The sequence below is a fragment of the Bufo bufo genome, chromosome 6, assembly GCF_905171765.1.
Source record: "Bufo bufo chromosome 6, aBufBuf1.1, whole genome shotgun sequence".
NCBI classification, from domain to species: domain Eukaryota; kingdom Metazoa; phylum Chordata; class Amphibia; order Anura; family Bufonidae; genus Bufo; species Bufo bufo.
In genome coordinates, this window is record NC_053394.1 from 201,718,820 (window position 1) to 201,733,809 (window position 14,990).

Sequence of the window (14,990 nt, forward strand, 5' to 3'; positions counted from 1 at the left end):
GTGAAACATGTCGGGAGGGGTGTATTAGTGTAGCGCTTCTTAGTTTTAGACAGAGCCAGTGAGAAAATTCAGGAGCATTACGAGCGGCAGAAGCAGGCATAGCTTGCACCTAGTGAGGGGAAAAGCGATCGGCATATCTCATATCGATCAAATACCAATCCGTACCAAGGGAAACAACAGCAGAAATTAGTAGGAGACTAACGCACCCACCTGTGCCATCTATCAGCCTGCAGAGCATAAGTGCCTGAGGAGATATTGAATTGTTGCCATATTTGGAACATTCCCCAGGCATTGATACAAGCAGATACAGTGAATACTTGAGCAGGCTGATACATATGGTGGATGTGCTTTAGTGATAGGGCTCCACCACAGATGAATAATAACAAAACAAATAAAAAACAAAAACAATACACAAATAAAAGACAAATATATTGGCCGATCAATACTGCCCCTCAGAGTGACACAATTATACACTCACGATAATTTGGACTGGAGCATGCCCCAAGTAATGCACCTGACAGGCATTTATGAATGAATACAGGGTTGCCATTAGCAACCAGTAATAAAGATGAGCCTACTTCACATCTCACTGTACTCTGAAAATTTTAACATTGGGTTTTCTTATTGTGTGTACGTTTTAAAATGAACTAAATAAAGATAAGATTTTATCATTAGTTAGAGAAGGGATTGTTGGTCCCACAGACCATATATAAACTGTGACATATATAGTACACCATCTGGAAACAGTTTCTATAGGGCAAATTCCAATAATCTGGGCCTAATATATTGTCCATATTCTTTGTGTTTCTGTGACATATACTGTCCTGCATCCGAAAACTGTTTCTTTACAGCAAATTCCAATAATCTGGGCCTAATATAGTGTCCATATTCCGTGTGTTTCTGTGTCATATACTGTCCTGCACCTGAAAACTGATTCTTTAGGGAAAATTCCAATAATCTGGGCCTAATATAGTGTTCATATTCTATTTGTTTCTGTGACATATACTGTCCTGCATCTGAAAACTGAAAACAATCTGCTCCACATCTAGTGACAAAACCATTTACACTCACCTAAAGAAATATTAGGAACACCTGTTCTATTTCTCATTAATGCAATTATCTAGTCAACCAATCACATGGCAGTTGCTTCAATGCATTTAGGGGGGTGATCCTGGTCAAGACAATCTCCTGAACTCCAAACTGAATCTCAGAATGGGAAAGAAAGGTGATTTAAGCAATTTTGAGCGTGGCATGGTTGTTGGTGCCAGACGGGCCGGTCTGAGTATTTCACAATCTGCTCAGTTACTGGGATTTTCACGCACAACCATTTCTAGGGTTTACAAAGAATGGTGTGAAAAGGGAAAAACATCCAGTATGCGGCAGTCCTGTGGGCGAAAATGCCTTGTGGATGCTAGAGGTCAGAGGAGAATGGGCCGACTGATTCAAGCTGATGGAAGAGCAACGTTGACTGAAATAACCACTCGTTACAACCGAGGTATGCAGCAAAGCATTTGTGAAGCCACAACACGCACAACCTTGAGGCGGATGGGCTACAACAGCAGAAGACCCCACCGAGTACCACTCATCTCCACTACAAATAGGAAAAAGAGGCTACAATTTGCACGAGCTCACCATAATTGGACTGTTGAAGACTGGAAAAATGTTGCCTGGTCTGATGAGTCTCGATTTCTGTTGAGACATTCAAATGGTAGAGTCCGAATTTGGCGTAAACAGAATGAGAACATGTATCCATCCTCTGATGGCTACTTCCAGCAGGATAATGCACCATGTCACAAAGCTCGAATCATTTCAAATTGGAACATGACAATGAGTTCACTGTACTAAAATGGTCCCCACAGTCACCAGATCTCAACCCAATAGAGCATCTTTGGGATGTGGTGGAACGGGAGCTTCGTGCCCTGGATGTGCATCCCTCAAATCTACATCAACTGCAAGATGCTATCCTATCAATATGGGCCAACATTTCTAAAGAATGCTATCAGCACCTTGTTGAATCAATGCCACGTAGAATTAAGGCACTTCTGAAGGCAAAAGGGGGTCCAACACCGTATTAGTATGGTGTTCCTAATAATTCTTTAGGTGAGTGTATATGAAGAAGGCAAGCACTAAAAGACGGGGAAGTGGGCGTGATGCTGATGGTGCATGTAGAGGCCGTGGCCCGGGTGCAATGAAACTGTGCATGCTGCCAGTGCACCAGAAAAAAATAAAATAATCCACCGTACCCAGCTTCATGTCCAACTTAGCTGGGTGGCACAGGACAACACTGTCCAAGTCGGACCAGTGGGAACAGTTGGTTGGTTGGATTGCTGAAGATAATGCTTTCAGTCAGTTAAGCACCACCCTCTCTTCCACCAAGTCCAGTCTCTGTAGCCAAGAGTCTGGTCAACCGAATCCTCTCTATGATCATCCTTCCTCCCACCATGGAGAGGCTTGCCAAACGAGTGATCCCACACTCGGATATTCTGTGGAGCTCTTTCCAGCGCCACTATTACATTTGTCTCTCGCGCCCAGAACGCTTGAAGAGGGACCTGAGATATTGTGCCCTGATTCCCAACCTCTTGAGCCTTCACAGTCTCAAGAAGATGGCGGTGGTGAACGGCAATCATTCATTCACGAGGTGGATGATTATGAGACACAGTTACCAATCACTGAGGTTGTGGTTAGGTCTAGTCAGGAGGATGAGCAGAGTGAGGAAGTGGAAGAGGAGATGGTTGACAATGAGGTCACTGACCCAACATGGTAAGGTAAAAAGCAGTACAGAGGGGGAGGGATCCGCAGCACCACAACAGGCTGGAAGAGGCAGTGGGGTTGCAAAAGGGAGAAGTCAGTCCAAACCAAACAGGCCTGCAACAGTTACACCGAGCACCCCCATGCGTAAATCCGCAGTATGGCGCTTTTTTGATAAAAGTGCATACGACAAAAGAGCGGTAGTTTGCAACCTGTGCCGTACCAAAATGAGCCAATGCTTGAACACTAGCAACCTCACCACCAGCAGCATAATCTGCCACATGGCATCCAAGCACAATAACAAGTGGGCCGAACGCCTGGGTCCACAATCTGGGTCTGCGGGTCACACCACTGCTTCCTCTTCCCCTGTGTTACACACTGCTGGCCAATCCCCTGTCGAAGGTGTAGGCCCGGATGCCCCTCGCTCTGCACCTGGACCTTCGCATGAACCATCAGCAACAACATCCACTTCCCTGTCCCAGCGCAGCATCCAAATGTCCATAACACAGTCATTTGAACGGAAGCACAAATACCCACCCACCCACAGGCCATAGAACTAAATGTGGAACTTTCAAAATTACTGGCCCTTGAAATGTTGCCATTTAGGCTTGTGGACACTGAGGCCTTTCGCAGCCTGATGTCGGCAGCCGTCCCACGGTACGCAGTCCCCAGCCTCCATTATTTTTCATGGTGTGTCGTGCCCGCCTTACACCAGCATTTGTCCCAGAACATCACCCGTGCCCTGACCAACGCAGTTACTGGGAAGGTGCACTTAACCACAGACACATGGACAAGTGCTGGTGGCAGGGATGCTACATTTCCCTGACGGCACACTGGGTGAATGTTGTGATGGCCGGGAATGAGTCGTACCTTGGGATGGCCCAGATGCTACCCACGCCCAGGATTGCGGGCCCTATGTCCATCAGGGTCTGCGCCAGCAGATATGTTACTGGCTCCAATCCCCACTTCTCCTCCTCCGCCACCTCCTCCTCCACTTCTACTTCCAGCAGCAGTAAGCCATCAGTCGCTAGCTGGAAGCAGTGTAGCACTGCTGTGGGTAAGCGTCAACAGGCCGTGCTGAATTTGATCTGTTTAGGGGACAAACAGCACGCCGCCGCAGAGCTGTGGCAGGGTATAAGGACCAAACTGAGCTGTGGTTCCTGCCACTCAACCTACAACCAGGTATGGTTGTGTCTGACAATGGTCATAACTTGGTGGCGGCTTTGGAGCTCGGCAACCTGACACACATCCCATGCCTAGCCCACGTCTTAAACTTAGTGGTTCAGCGGTTTATCAAAACCTACCTAGATTTGTCAGAGCTACTAGTGAAGGCGCGCCGAGTGTGTGCCCATTTCCGCAAGTCGTCCACAGCTTCAGCAGGCCTGTCTGCGCTGCAGCAGCGCTTGCGGCCTCCAGCTCACGACTTTTGTGTGACGTGAGCATGCGCTGGAACTCTATGTTTCACATGTTGGCCAGGCTTTGTGAGCAGCAGAGGGCAGTTGTCGAATACCAGCTGCAACATGGTCGTCACTTCGACCCAACTGCCATTATTCACAAGCGAGGAGTGGGCATTGATGTCAGACCTGTGTGAGGTTTTAAAAATCTTTGATGAATCCACACAGATGGTTAGTGGTGATAGCGCTATTAGCAGCGTAACCATCCCACTGCTGTGTCTATTCAAACGATCGCTGCTCACAATTAAGGATGACGCTTTGAATGTGGCAGATGAGGAAATGGGGGAGGATATTACACAGGGTGATAGCCAGCCCACCCTCAGTTCGTCTTCTCAGCGCAAATTGGACCATGAAGAGGAGGAGGAGCTGGAGACAGTTGCCTCTACTACAGAGGGTAGTACCCATGGAACTTTAACTCCATCTGTTCAGCGTGGATGGGCAGAAGAGGAGGAGATGATGAGGAGATGGAGAGTCATCCTGATGTCGACATTGACGTCTTGCCTGTTGGTACTCTGGCACACATGGCTGACTTCATGTTAGGCTGCCTTTCCTGTGACCCTTGCGTTATACGGATTTTAGATAACACGCATTACTGGGTGTTCACCCTTCTCGACCCCCGCTACAAAGAGAACTTCTCATCTCTCATTCCTGTGGTGGAGAGGACAAGTAAAACGGTGCAAGGTTCTTGTTGAGAGATTGCTCCAAAATTTTCTATCTGACAACGCTGGCGGCAGAGTCCGTACTTCCTTAGGCAACAAGAAGAGACAAGGAGAACACACAGAAGTTCCAACAAAGGCAGGGCAACACTCTCCAAGGCATGGGGCACTTTCATGACCCCCGCCAGCAACCTCACCCTGAAGCGTGGCCTAGTGGTACAAGGAGGGAAAAGTTTTGGAAGATGGTGAAGTAATACATAGCAGACTGTGTCAGCTTCCTAAATGATCCCTCAGTGCCTTACAACTACTGGGTGTCCAAGCTAGACACATGGCACTTGCGCTCTACGCCTTGGGGGTGCTGGCCTGCCCTGCTGCAGCGTTTTGTTTGAGTGTGTATTTAGTGCTGCTGGTGGCATTATAACAGATAAATGTATCCGCTTGTCCACTGGCAATGCTGACAGGTTGACTCAGATAAAAATGAACAAGGCCTGTATTGCCCCTGACTTCTCAATTGCACCAGAGGAGAGCTGAACTGATGGTGAACATAAAGGCATTTTCAATCTATCATTTATAATGTACTCAATCTACTGTAGTGTATTCCCATGCACCTTTTCCACCACAAAAAAAGAGTATTTGGTTGAAACTTGTTTTCTCCTTCTCCTCATCCAGATTGTATATATTCCCTTCTCTCAATTTTTTTTAATCGGGTCATATAATGTTTTAGAGAGTCAGCTCACCAGCAGGCCCTCGTCCCTAATGTTTTAGAGGGTCAGCTCAGCAGCAGGCCCGCGCGTATAATGTTTTACAGGGTCAGCTCATCAGCAGGCCCTCACCCCTAATGTTTTAGAGGGTCAGCTCAGCAGCAGGCCCTTGCATATAATGTTTTAGAGGGTCAGCTCTAATTGTGATATATGATATATCTAGAATTTGCACGCACAATTTCAAGTGTTTCCAATAGCTGTCTGCTTCAGCACAGCATTTCATGACACAAAGCCATGGTTTATCTTTGAAGACCTATAGTATTTATTTTTGTGCCACATGCTTACTGCATTCTTTCTCCTTTGTGTCTGTCTACTGCATACAGATGTAGAAGGGTTAACACACAAACTCTTAACTCAAATTTCTTAACTCATTGTGTTATCTTGAAACAAAAGCCATTGAAAAGCAATTGAAGGTGTTTACTTAATGCATTTAGTTTAGATAACACGTCTCATAAAGCATGTGTGTTAACCCTACTACATCCGTATATCGTCTGTGTTTAACTACAGTAAAAGTGTCAGCTTGTTATTTCTTAATATGATTTCTTAATGTTTTAGAGCTTCAGCTCATCAGCAGGCACTCGCATATAATGTTTTAGAGTGTTAGGTCACCAGCAGGCACTCGCATATAATGTTTTAGAGCTTCAGCTCATCAGCAAGCACTCGCATATAATGTTTTAGAGCATCAGGTCACCAGGAGGCACTCGCATATAATGTTTTAAAGCTTCAGCTCACCAGCAGGCACTCGCATATAATGTTTTAGAGCATCAGCTCAGTAGCAGGCCCTTGCCCATAATGTTTTAGAGGGTCAGATCAGCAGCAAACCCTCACCCCTAATGTTTTAGAGTGTCAGCTCAGCAGCAGGCCCTCGCATATAATGTTTTACAGGGTCAGCTCACCAGCAGTCCCTCGCCCCTAATGTTTTAGAGGGTCAGCTCAGCAGCAGGCACTCGCATATAATGTTTTGGAGCGTCAGCTCACCAGCAGGCCCTCGTCTATAATGTTTTACAGGGTCAGCTCACCAGCAGGCCTGCACCTAAAATCTTTTACTGGGTCAGCTCACCTGCAGGCCTGCAACTCAAATCTTTTACAGGGTCAGCTCACCTCTTCAAAATCGAACAATGATTCCCCGTTACTGGTGGTCACCATGTTAGGCGCATAAAAGAACATCAAAAGTTGATAGGGAAGATATCAAAATGGATCGTGGACGTCACAGAGACGTGCGATCGGGCAGAAGTTATCTAGAGTCAACAAAACGGCGGCAGGGCCTCTCCTGTATAACGTTTCCTCATCCTAAATACTGCAGTGACATTCCCTGTAATTTTTTATTACTCATTCCAATAAAAGGGCATCTTAAGAGTCCTGTATTGTTATTTATCATCACTACCCCCCGAGTCGGGAGTGGGTAATTGCCGCGCCTGCTGCCTTCCTTGGATTCTTTAACTTTAATAACTTGATCCACCCTCTTTGGGAAAATAGTGGCAAGGCAGCAACAGCCAATCAGATTTCAGCCATTGACCTCCCTTGGATGTGGTATCCCTTTCTCAAGCTTTCTCTCCAGCATCGAACCCTGATTCCCCTGATTCATCATGGTAGGCGCAGAAAAGAACATTGAAAGCTGATAGGGCAGACATCCAAATGGATTGTCGCCGTCACAGGGACGTGCAATCGCCCAGAGGTTATCTAGAGTCACCAATGCGGCAGCAGGCCCTCGCCCCTAATGTTTTAGATGGTCAGATCAGTAGGCCCTTGCTCCAAATGTTTTTGAGGGTCGCCAGCAGGCCATCAATCATAATTTTTCAAGGGTGTGTATGATTCCCTCCTTCATGTGTAACAAAGGGTGTTTTGGAGTGCCGGTTCCTTGTAATTTTTGGCAGCCCTTTCACTTAGTGCATAGGCTTTATGAGTGTAGGAGTCCCACTACCTGAACAATTGTACCACAATGTGAATGAGGCCCTCCTTTATGTGATATACAGTACAAGCTGTTTCGGAGTGCCTCTTGCTTATAATTTTATTGCAGCACTTGCACTTTAAATACAATTGAATATACAGGAAAGAATGTTTCCTAACAATTTTTCCTGTCAAATAGATTTTTGGGGGGGTTTTGTGCGTATTTTTGTCAGTCTGTAAAAGTGGCGTACAACTCGGACAACATGGTTCCCAGCAGCGACCTGGGAGTCCAAGATGCATCCAGACATCGCCCCCATGGTGTTTCCGATCCATTTCGGTGGTGTTTCTGTCACTTTTTGACCTTTTCCAATGGACCAGGCACCCCCCCCTCTTCAGAGCATGGGGTGCCTGGTTGTCTCCCATTGACTTCCATTATACTCAGGTGCTCGGCCGAGCACACGAATATAGAAATGTGTTCGGGTCAAACACCCGAACACCCAAATACTTTGGTGCTCGATCATCACTATTAAAAATGTATTTAGCCAACTGTATCTAAAATTGAGGCAATCAGCTATATCAGAAGTAGAGAAGTTTTCAGTTAGAGTTTATTTTCCATGTTATTTTTATAATATATTATACTATCTTAGATTCATTCACAGACTGCTCCCTGTGGCCACTGTCACTCACTGTCACAGAGTGCTCCCCATTGCCCCCTCTCAAAGACTGCTCTTCATGGGCTCCTTGTCACCGCCAGATCTCTGAGAAGTTCTGATAGACGTTCTTCAGTACCTCCTGCATGATGTTCTTTTGTTTTGCTTTCGCTTTGACATCTCTTCTCCCTCTCCCAGCTGTCATCTATTAGCAGTGATTGCCTCCCTATATATCTCCTCCCATACTGCTTCACTTTGCAGTTTATACTACTTCCTGGATTGGGTTCACTGCTTGAAGTTGCTACTGCTGGTTCCTCAAGATAAGTCTATTTCTGTATTTGTGTTTTCCTGTTGGCTTGATTCTAGGTGACCCTGACTCCCTCCGTATTGAGTGCAGGGAGCCGGTGGTCATGTCCCCTCACTATTATAGGGTTTGCAGGTGTCACTCAGTCTAAGGTACATGGACATGCAACTTTCTATCATTGAGATCTTTGCATGGGCTGAGCAGTGAGGGAGAGGGCATTAATAGGGCATTAATAGGGCTCACCCTTTTTTTTCTTAGTTTGGGATCAAGTCAGTCGGACCTTTATTTGTTACTTATTGTTTCCTGCAACACGATCCGTGACATTATAAACCACCAAAACCGTCTTAAGCATGGATCCGGTTTTAGCCTTGACGGACCGCATGCGGGGTCTTTCACTGGAGGTCGCAGAGCTCCATAAAACCGTATCTCAGTTTCAGGTGACCGGTTCTGCTTGCGTTCATGGAGTTTGTTCTGAGCCTAAGATCTTGCTTCCAGATACCTTCTCTGGGGGTAGTGAGAATTTTGTTTGTTTTAGAGAGGCTTGCAAACTCAATTTTCGCCTAATTCCCCATTACTCTGGTGATGAGGAGCAGAGGGTGGGGATCATCATCTCACTGCTCAGGGATAACGCTCAGTCTTGGGCCTTTTTGCTGTCGGTGTGGGCATAGCCCCTCCGATCAGTGGATGAATTTTTTGTAGCCCTGGGTCAGACATATAATGATCCGGATCGTGTTGCTCTGGCTGAATCTAAACTGCGTCTTTTATGCCAGGGTAAACAATCCGCAGAGTTATACTGTTCAGAATTTCGGAGATGGGCAGCTGATACTGGTTAGAATGATGCTGCACTTCAAAGTCAATTTTGCCATGGTCTTTCAGAGGGATTGAAGGATGCATTTGCCTTTCATGTGAGACCTACCTCCTCGGAGTCCGCCATGTCTCGGGCTGTTCGTATTGACAGGCGTCTTAGAGAGAGAGGAGAGATCACTCCTTCCTGTCATACTCACTCCAAGGACAGTGGGGCGGTCTCCTTCAGTGCGCAGGGGTCTCAGTCTCTCTCAATCCCCTTTGAGCAGGAGCCCATGCAGCTGGGTTTGCTTGCCTCTAACAACAGAGGATTTACCTCTCAGAGGAGGGTTTGTTTCTGTTGTGGAGGTATAAATCATTTGGCAAATGTTTGTCCCTCTAGGAGAATCAGGGAGTTTTTAGAGAATATTAAAGAAACAAAAAGAAAAAAGTCCTCTAAAAACGTTCCATCTGATACTATTGGCAAGGTTGATGCGGAAATTGAAGGTTTTCCGTTTTCTTGTAGTTCCTGTTTTGTCCTACCTGCCAGGGTGGCGCTAGAGAGCAAGAACATTGTTTGTGAGATTTTTGTAGATAGTGGAGCAGCTGTCAATCTCATTGATAATCAATTTGCTATAACACATGGTTTCCAGGTATGCACTTTGGGAAAGGACATACCTGTTTTTGCTATTGATTCCGCTCCACTTTCTCAAAAATCATTAAAGGGCATAGTTCACAATATCCGACTGTGGGTGATGCTCATGTTGAGGATGTGTCATGTTTCGTCCTAGGCGGGATACCTACTCCTCTAGTGTTGGGGCTACCCTGGCTCACTAAACATAACCCCACCATTGATTGGCAAGCGAGGCAAATAAATGGTTGGAGTGACTTTTGCAGAGAGAATTGCCTCTCAACGTCTCTTTCAGAGGTTTCTACTAAGACTGTACCATCTTTTCTTTCTGACGTGTTTTCTGAGAGTGGTGTTCAGGAGCTGCCCCCTCACCGGGAGTATGATTGCCCTATTAATCTCATCCCAGGCGCCAAGTTGCCTAAATCTCGTTTATACAATCTCTCCCAACCTGAAAGGGTCGCTATGCGTACTTATATCTCTGAGAGCCTGAGAAAGGGACACATGCGACCCTCGAAGTCACCTGTTGCCGCTTTTTTTTTTTTTGTTAAGAAAAAAGATGGTTCTTTAAGACCATGTCTGGATTTCAGGGAGCTGAACAGTATCACAATTCGTGACCCTTATCCGCTTCCTCTGATCCCGGACCTGTTTAACCAGATTGTTGGGGCTAAAGTTTTTTCCAAGTTGGATTTAAGAGGGGCATACAACCTGGTCAGGGTCAGAGAAGGGGATGAATGGAAGACGGCCTTCAATACCCCTGAGGGCCATTTTGAGAATTTGGTTATGCCTTTTGGTTTGATGAATGCTCCAGCCGTCTTCCAACATTTTGTGAACAGTATTTTTTATCATTTAATGGGGAAATTTGTACTAGTGTATCTAGATGACATTTTGATTTTTTTCTCCTGATTTCAAGACTCATAGGGACCACCTACGTCAGGTTTTGCTCATTCTGCGGGAGAATAAATTGTACGCTAAACTGGAGAAAAGTGTGTTTGCGGTTCCAGAAATTCAATTTCTGGGTTTTCTTCTCTCCGCTTCTGGTTTTCGCATGGACCATGAGAAGGTCCACGCTGTGCTTGATTGGGAGCTTCCTGAGAATCAGAAGGTGCTGATGCGTTTTTTGGGTTTTGCCAATTATTACAGGAAGTTCATTTTGAATTATTCCTCTGTTGTTAAGCCACTCACTGATATGACTAGAAAGAGGTAGATTTTTCCTCCTGGTCGGTAGATGTTCGTAAGGCCTTTTCTAGTATCAAAGAGAGTTTTGCTTCCGCTCCCATCTTGGTACATCCTGATGTCTCTCTGCCCTTCATTGTTGAGGTGGATGCTTCTGAGGTGGGTGTGGGTGCGGTCTCAGGGTCCCTCTCCTGCCAAATGGCGACCGTGTGCCTTTTTTCGAAGAAACTCTCGTCCGCAGAGAGAAATTAAGATGTGGGAGATAGGGAGTTGTTGGCCATCAAGTTAGCTTTTGAGGAATGGCGCCATTGGCTAGAGGGAGCTAGACACCCTATTACCGTGTTTACCGACCATAAGAATCTGGCCTACTTGGATTCAGCCAAGCGTCTGAACCCGAGACAGGCCAGATGGTCTTTGTTCTTTTCAAGGTTTAATTTTGTCGTCACGTTCCGCCCTGGGGTTAAGAATGTGAAGGCGGATTCCCTGTCACGTTGTTTTCCGGGAGGGGGGAACTTTGAAGACCCGGGTCCCATTTTGGCTGAAGGGCTGGTTGTGTCTGCTCTTTATCCTGAATTGGAGGCAGAGGTTCTGGCAGCCCAGGCAGAGGCTCCTGATCTTTGTCCTCCTGGGAGGTTGTTTGTGCCTCTTGCTTTACGACACAAGGTTTTTAAGGAGCACCACGATACGGTCCTTGCTGGGCACCAGGGGGGTAGAGCCACAGTGGATCTCATTGCTTGGAGATTCTGGTGGCCGGCTCTTTGTAAGTCGGTTAAGAGTTTTGTGGCAGCCTGCGAGATCTGCGCTCGTGCCAAAGTCCCTCATTCACGGCCATCATGTCCTCTCCTCCCATTACCCATTCCTTCTCGTCCTTGGACACATCTTTCCATGGACTTCATTACGGACCTGCCTCGTTCCTCGGGTAAGACTGTGATTCTGGTGGTGGTGGACCGTTTTAGCAAAATGGCGCATTTTATTCCTTTTCCTGGGTTGCCCAATGCTAAAACGCTGGCGCAAGCATTTGTTGATCACATTGTCAAATTGCATGGCATTCCTTCAGACATAGTCTCAGTTTGTTTCCAGATTTTGGAAGGCTTTCTGTTCTCGTTTGGGGGTTCGGTTGTCATTCTCTTCTGCTTTCCACCCGCAGACGAATGGCCAGACAGAGCGCGTCAATCAGAATCTGGAGACATATCTGTGCTGTTTTGTGGCAGAGAATCAGGAGGATTGGTGTTCTTTTCTCTCCCTTGCTGAGTTTGCTTTAAATAACCGTCGTCAGGAGTCCTCTGATAAGTCACCATTTTTTGGTGCATATGGGTTTCATCCGCAGTTTGGGACATTCTCTGGAGAGGGGTCTTCTGGTTTACCTGATGAGGAGAGATTCTCCTCGTCCTTGTCATCTATTTGGCAAAAGATTCAGGATAATCTAAAGAGCATGAGTGAGTGATATAAGCGTGTGGCGGATAAGAGACGTGTGCCTGGTCCGGACCTGAATGTTGGTGATCTGGTGTGGTTGTCTACTAAGAATATCAAGTTGAAGGTTCCCTCCTGGAAGTTGGGTCCTAAGTTTATTGGGCCTTACAAAATCTTGTCCGTCATCAATCCCATTGCCTTCCGTCTTGATCTTCCTCAGACTTGGAAGATCCATAATGTTTTTCACAAGTCCCTATTTTAATAGAGGAGGGTACAGTGGGTTGGACATAAGGTTTTAACCTTATGTCTAACCCACTGTACCCTCCTCTTTGCCTCCTCCTCCGATTGTGGTTGATGGTAATCTTGAATTTCAGGTCTCTAGGATTGTGGATTCTCGTATTATCCGCGGTTCTCTCCAGTACCTTGTTCATTGGGAGGGTTATGGTCCTGAGGAGAGGATGTGGGTCCCAGTGTCAGAAATTAAGGCTAATTGTCTTATCAGGGCGTTCCATAGGTCCCATCCTGAGAAGGTGGGCTCTGAGTGTCCAGAGTCCACTCGTAGAGGGAGGGGTACTGTCACCGCCAGATCTCTGAGAAGTTCTGACAGACGTTCTTCAGTACCTCCTGCATGATGTTCTTTTGTTTTAATTTCACTTTGACATCTCTTCTCCCTCTCCCAGCTGTCATCTATTAGCAGTGCTTGCCTCCCTTTATATCCCCTCCCATACTGCTTCACTTTGCTGTTTATACTACTTCCTGGATTGTGTTCACTGCTAGATGCTACAACTGCTGGTTCCTCAGATAAGTCTATTTCTGTATTTGTGTTTTCCTGTTGGCTTGATTCTAGGCGACCCTGACTCCCTCCGTATTAAGTGCAGGGAGCCTGGTGGTCGTGTCCCCTCACTATTATAGGGTTTGCAGGTGTCACTCAGTCTAGGTACGTGGACATGCAATTTTCTATCATAAAGATCTTTGCATGGGCTGAGCAGTCAGGGAGAGCTCTAGGGCTTTTATAGGGCTCACCCATTTGTTCCTTAGTTTGGGATCAAGTCAGTCGGATCTTTATTTGTTACTTCTTGTTTTCTGCAACACCATCCGTGACACATATATTGGGAAAAAGTGAAAATCAATATATATACAAATTTCACTTAATCTGCACACAGTTTTCTTGTCAGTACTAGAAACCGTTTATCGCACCGCATTGCATTTCTATACCGTCTGAGTGCTTCAGTCCAATATATTGGGAAAAAGTTAAAATTAATATATATAGAAATTTCACTGAATTTGCACCCAGTTTTCTTGTCTGCGGCTGAAACCATTTATCGCAGCGCATTGCATTTCTATAGCGTCTGAGTGCTTCAATCTCATATATTGGAATAAAGTGAAAATCAATATATATACAAATTTCACTGATTCTGCATACAGTTTTCTTGTCTGCGCTAGAAACCGTTTTATCACAGCGCATTGCATTTCTATACCGTCTGAGTGTTCAATCCCATATATTGGGAAAAAGTGAAAATCAATATATATGCAAATTTGATTGAATCAGCACCCAGTTTTTTTGTCTGCGGCAGAAACAGTTTATCAAAGCGCATTGCATTTCTATACCATCTGAGGGTTCAATCCCATATATTGGGAAAAAGTGAAAATCAATATATATACAAATTTCACTTAATCTGCACACAGTTTTCTTGTCTGTCGTAGAAACCGTTTATCGCACAGCATTGCATTTCTATACCGTCTGAGTGCTTCAGTCACATATATTGGGAAAAAGTTAAAATCAATATATATACAAATTTTGATAAGTCAGCACCCAGTTTTTTTGTCTGCAGCAGAAACAGTTTATTGCAGCACATTGCATTTCTATACTGTCTGAGTGCTTCAATCCCATATATTGGGAAAAAGTGAAAATCAATGTATACCGGTATACAAATTTCTCTGAATCTGCATACAGTTTTCTTGTCTGCGCTAGAAACCGTTTAGCACAGCGCATTGCATTTCTATATTATCTGAGTGTTCAATCCCATATATTGGGAAAAAGTAAAAATCAAAATATATACAAATTTCACTTAAAGGGGTTGTCTCACTTCAGTAAGTGGCATTTATCGTGTAGAGGAAGTTAATACAAGGCACTTACTAATGTAATGTGATTCTCCATATTGCCTCCTTTGCTGGCTGGGTTCATTTTTCCATCACATTACACACTGCTCGTTTCCATGGTTACGACCACCTTGCAATCCATCAGTGGTGGCCATACTTGCACAATATAGGATAAAGCACCAGCCTATGTGTCTCCCATGGTCCCGGCCACCAGAGAGGCTGACGCTTTTGCCTATAGTGTGCAAGCACGACCACCACTGATGGAATGCATGGTGGTCGGTAACCATGGAAACGAGCAGTGTATAATGTGATGGAAAAATGATTCCAGCCAGCAAAGGAAGCAATATGGACAATCACAATACATTAGTAAGTGGTTTGTATTAACTTTCTCTACATGATAAATCCCACTTACTGAAGTGAGCCAACCCCCTTA

At 45.5% G+C, this 14,990-nt stretch overlaps 1 protein-coding gene across 1 annotated transcript in view; it reads right to left on the reverse strand.

The window, feature by feature from the left end:
- Positions 1-14,990, reverse strand: part of CXCL12 (C-X-C motif chemokine ligand 12) — a 120,358-nt gene that overhangs the window by 82,567 nt on the left and 22,801 nt on the right. The gene's annotated exons all lie outside the window — the stretch shown is intronic.